This window comes from Nycticebus coucang, chromosome 1 (genome assembly GCF_027406575.1).
Source record: "Nycticebus coucang isolate mNycCou1 chromosome 1, mNycCou1.pri, whole genome shotgun sequence".
Classification (NCBI taxonomy): domain Eukaryota; kingdom Metazoa; phylum Chordata; class Mammalia; order Primates; family Lorisidae; genus Nycticebus; species Nycticebus coucang.
This window is the reverse complement of record NC_069780.1, coordinates 51,775,457-51,780,963: the sequence shown is the minus strand read 5'-3', so window position 1 is coordinate 51,780,963 and position 5,507 is coordinate 51,775,457. Positions and strand designations below refer to the sequence as shown.

Below are 5,507 nucleotides of genomic sequence, written 5' to 3'. Positions count from 1 at the left end.
ATGAGTAATAAAGAAAATATGGCATACATATTCCATAGACTATCACTCAGTCATAAAAAAGAGTGAAATAACACCTTTTGCACCGACTTGAGTATGGGACTTGAAGCTATTATCCTTAGTGAAGAAACTCAAGAACAGGATATAAAATACCACATGTTCTCACTCACGAATGCAAGCTATGGGTATGCATGATCATACAAAGTGGAACAGTGGACAGTGAAGACTCCAAATGTGGGAGGGTGAAGGGGTGAGAAAAATATTCCTATTGGGAACAATGTACACTGAATTAACAGACCTCACGGCCATACAATATATTCATATAGTTCTCACTCCAGCAGCACATATACTAAAATTGGAATGATACAGAGAAGATTAGCATGGCCCCTGTACAAAGTAACACACAAAGTCATGAAGCCTTCCAGATTACTAAACCAAAAAAGAAATAAAAATAAACAATATATTCATGTAAGAAATCTGCACTTGTACCCCTTAAGTATATTGGAATTAAAACAATATAGAGAAGAAATTTTTCAGAACTTATAGCTAGGCAAAGTATTTCCACAGTTGACTCTAAAAATAAGAATCTATCCAAAAAAATTGATAAATTTTATTTTATCAAAGTGAAAAATTTTTCCTGTGGCCGGGCCCAGTGGCTCATATCTGTAATCCTAGACTCTGGAAGGCCGAGGTTGGTGGATTACTTGAGCTCAGGAGTTTGAGTTTGAGATCGGTCTGAGCAAGAGAGAGACCCTGTCATACTAAAAATAAGAAAAAGAAATATATAAGCTGGGTGTGGTGGCAAGTGCGTATGGTCCCAGCTACTCTGGAGGCTGAGGCAAGAAGATGGCTTGAGTCCGACAGTTTGAGGTTGCTATGAGCTTCGATGACACCAGGGCCTTCTCCCCAAGGTGACCGAGACTCTGTCTCAAAAAATAAATAAGTAAAAAAAATTTTGAAGTTAAAAAAAAAATGTTTTCTCTGTGTAAGCTAATATGAAGAAGAGGAAAACACAAGCTTCAAACTGGGGGGAACTGTTTGCAAACTCCATATCTGAAAAAGGACTAGTATCTGGAATATATAAAGAAGTGTGACCACTCAACAGTTGAACAAAAAGAAAGAAAATAAATAAATAAGTCAATGAAAGAAAGATTAGAAAAACACCATCGACCGGTATTTTACTAAAGAGAATATATAGATAGTGTGGAGGTCAATTTTCTGTATTAACTTGACTGAGCTAAAACTTGCCTCAATAACTGGTAAAACATTTCTTTTGGGGTATGTCTGGTAAGGATATTTCCAGAAAGATCAGCATTTGACTCTGTTGCCTGAGTAAAGTAGATCTACCCTAACCAATGTGAACAGCCATCCTCCAATCCACTGAGGGCCAGAATACAACAGAAAGGCAGAAGAAGGCTGAATTCTCACTCTCTTCTTGATTTGCAACATTTATTTCTTCTGCTTTGAGACATCAACCTTTCTGATTTGTGGGCTTTCTGACTCTGAGTCTTACACCAGCCTAATCCACATAAACTTTCTTGGGCCTTAAGACTCAGACAGAATTCTGCCATTGACCTTTCTGCTTCTCCAGCTTGCAAATGGCATATCATGGGACTCCTCAGTCTCCAAAATCATGTGAATCAATGGCAAAATTAATCTTCTCTTATACATATAATATACTATATTCTATCAGTTTGTTTCCTCTGAAGAACCCTAACAATTACAGATAGCAAATAAACAGATGAAAACATAAAGATGCAAATTGAAAGTACAATGTACTTACACACTTATCAGAATGACGAAATAAGAAATAATGGTAATACCAAATGTTGGCAATGATGCAGAAAAATGGGATCACTCATACAAAGATGGTGGAAAGGTAAAATGAAAATCGTTCAGCCTTTCTGGAAAAACAATTCAACAGTTTCTTTTAAAACTAAAAACTCACCTACCATTCAAATTGCATATACACTTGGGTTTTTTCCCCAGGAAAATGAAAACTTATTTTCATAAAAAAATTATACATGGATATTTAGGCAGCTTGATTCATAGTAGCCTCAAGTTAGACACAGCCTGATGTCCTTCAGCATATGAATGGTTAACAAACCGTGGCACATCCTCTGTATGTTGGAAAACCCAGCAATAAAAAGGAATGAGCTTATTGATACATGTAATAGTTGGATGAGTTTCTAGGGCATCATCCTAACTAAAAACACTAATCCCAAAAGGTTTTATACTGCATAATTGTATTTTAATAACATTCTTGATATGACAAAATTAAAAGTAGAGAATACATGAGCTATTGCCAATAGTTAGGAAATTGAGGAGCATGGAAGGAAGCAGAAGTGGCTATAAAAGTGATCCTTTTGGTGACAGAACTGTTCTGTGTGTTGTTTCAATGTCGGTACACTTGTGATATTATACTGTGGTTTTGCAAGACGGGACTGGAATGTACATGTGACCTCTCTGTATTATTCGTTACACCTGTATGACAATTTACATTCGTTCAAAATTAAATATTCAACTTAAGAAATTATCTTGTCACTACTTTTCTATTCATCATTTTTTTTATGACAAAAACAAAACAATTTTTAATACACATGTATATAAATGATACGGCTTTGTCTGGCATCATGATGTATATAAATATATACACATATATATACATATGTCCTTCAAGATTGTTACATTGCATGGATTAATTTACTTTGAGAACACAAATGTTTTTAAGATATGCCTTTTAAATGATTCTTAATGGTGAAACAAAAACAATCTATAGATCTCATTAATGACAGAATAGTCAATATTCAACTATTAATACAGCAATGACTAATAATTATTGACAAATTCCAAAGATATTTCTCATCATCTCCCTGAATAGGTACTAGCAAAGCCCAAAGAGCTATGTGCATGTATGCTATTATCTTCCTGTTTCTCAGAATAATGACTTACTTATCTTTTGAATTATTACCTTTCAGTTGTAGATTTCCCCCCAGATTTAAATAAATACCACCACCTGTGCTCTACCCCCTACTTATTTCTCAATGGGTTCATGTAAATTTCACTTTTTGGGTTCTCATCCTTGCTATAAGTCTAGGTTTTGGAAGTTACTTATATATACATTTATAGGTGACAAATGATTCTGAGCCATTTCTGTCCCTGTTATGTCACTAGAGTTATATCTAAAAAAAAAAGTTGAGATAAAATTAATTTCACTCCTTACATGGTAAGATGAATAAAACTTGATTAAACAATACAAAGAAGCCAGATTTTTCTGTTTTGTTCTTGGTTTTTATGTTTGTAAAATTATACTAGCAGTGTTTTATGGGATCTTACTGTCCGTTCAGGATGAGACAGATACTGAATCCCATCTAATAGATATTAATGTATAGGTTGTGGTGCTAGCATCATTGAAACTATTAAGGGACTATCTTTATTTTGACTATCCCTAGAGAATCCAAAATTAAATGACAGTTATTTTAATATGTATTATTCAGGCAACTAATTCTAGAAAACCAATTACATCTAATAGCTCATTTTAATATATTAGCTTATGAAAACAGAGCAAACATCCTCTTACTTGTTAATATTTATCTTAAAAGGAGATCAATATTACAGTATCCACCTCTATACCTAAACAGATCTTTATGCTTCCTGAAAAGTTGTATATAGTATTACTGCTATGATTATCTTTAATTGCCACATTATATGTTGAAATTGTAGTTTACATGTATTTCATTTCAGGGATAGCCTTTGAAATTCTTGTAAGACATACAGGGATATGTTTTTAATTTGTGGCAATATGAGACATTATAGTGTGATACATTTTGTTTTACCTTTTTCTAAAGAGGCTTTTCTGAATAATTAATTATAAGGTTAATTATGCATAGTTAATATCACTTATAATACTCAGTTTATAATAATCACCTTGCAAATAACATTATTAAACACCACTAATATGTTACAAGAGAAACATTTTAAACACATTTCTCACTGACTTGATTATTTATTTTTTTTTTTTTTTTTCAGTTTTTGGACGGGGTCGGGTTTGAACCCACCACCTAGGGTGTATGGGGCTGGCACCCTACTCCTTGAGCCACAGGCGCTGCCCTTGATTATGATTTTTATTATCAACATTTTGTTTCAAGTCCCAGGGGACATTTTTTGGAGGTCTTCACCTCATACAGAGTATCCTTTAGAAACATGTTCATGGGGTAATCAAATTTTTATTTGTAAACTAAAAGGATTTTGAAAGGCAATCTTAAGCCCTGAAATTTCATATGCGTGTAATGTTGTGGTGATTACTTGCCTATGTGTGCTCCTCCCTCAACAAAAATATTTATTTATAAGATCTCTTTTTCTTACCACCCACATTTCTCAACAAATCCTAATAACTCTGCCTTGCAAGTACCTCAGAAATTCAGAGACGTCTCCTACTTTCCCCTAAGCTACAGAAATTTGGGCCATTGTTATTTCTTAGATTTTTGCAAAAGGTAGTAACTGATCTTTTTGCTTCTATACTTTTCATGTTTCACCAGAGAGGCCAGAACAGAAAAGAATGATAAAATTTTTCTGTTCAGAATTTTCTAATAGTTTTAAGTAAATTTAGAATGAAATTCATCCTCCACACCATGATTGACAACATCCCACAAGACCTGAACCCATTATTTCTTTTGTCTCACCTTTTACCCAATCCCTCCTGTTTTCTATTCAAACTGAATTTTGTGTCATTGCTTAAATTACAAATTTGTTCCCAGCTAAGATACACACGGTGGACATAAAGTTCATGTACAGTTTAAAGTTACAACTATTTTAATTGCACGCGAGCTTTATATCCACCAGTATTACTTGATATTCCTTCTGTCTGGAAGCATTCTTCATTTAATGTTCACATGGTCAGTTGTTTTTTGTTTGTTTGTTTGTGTGCATGAGACAGAGTCTCACTTTGTTGCTCCAGGGTAGAGTGCCCTGGCAGCACAGCTCACAGCAACCTCAATCTCCTGAGCTCAAGTGATTCTCTTACCTTAGCCCCCAATTAGTTGGGACTACAGGTGCCTGCCACAGGTGTCAGCTATATTTTTAGGGACAGGGTCTCACTATTGCTCAGGCTTGTCTCGAACTTGGGAGTGCAAGCAATTCTTGGACTCCCAAAGTGCTAGGATTACAGGTATGAGGTGACAAAAAGAGATTTTGTCTCAAAAAAAAAAAAAAAAAAGATATTGGGTAAAAATTTCAGCTCCTCCCTGAGGACCTAGAATTAGAGTTAACAACAATTACACATTAGTATATCACAGTGTTGTAGGTAGGTGTATATATACATATGATTGCATTATGTAACATTAATAAATTACATGCATTGATTCATCGATTATCAATTCTTTTCATATGTATCAACTTTTATTCCTTTCAGGGATTATTAAGATCTCTGAAACTTTGTAGACCCAAAGGATTATTGTATTTAATGAATAAACTAATGTATTTTTTCACAGAAATCATACCTGAAACCCATT

At 34.2% G+C, this 5,507-nt stretch overlaps 1 non-coding gene across 1 annotated transcript; it reads left to right on the top strand.

Annotated features, from left to right (window-relative positions):
- Window positions 1-322: 322 nt before the first annotated feature.
- On the top strand, window positions 323-428 carry LOC128592596 (U6 spliceosomal RNA). Its single transcript, XR_008381943.1, has one exon. It is a non-coding gene; the product is annotated as a U6 spliceosomal RNA (small nuclear RNA).
- Window positions 429-5,507: the final 5,079 nt, after the last annotated feature.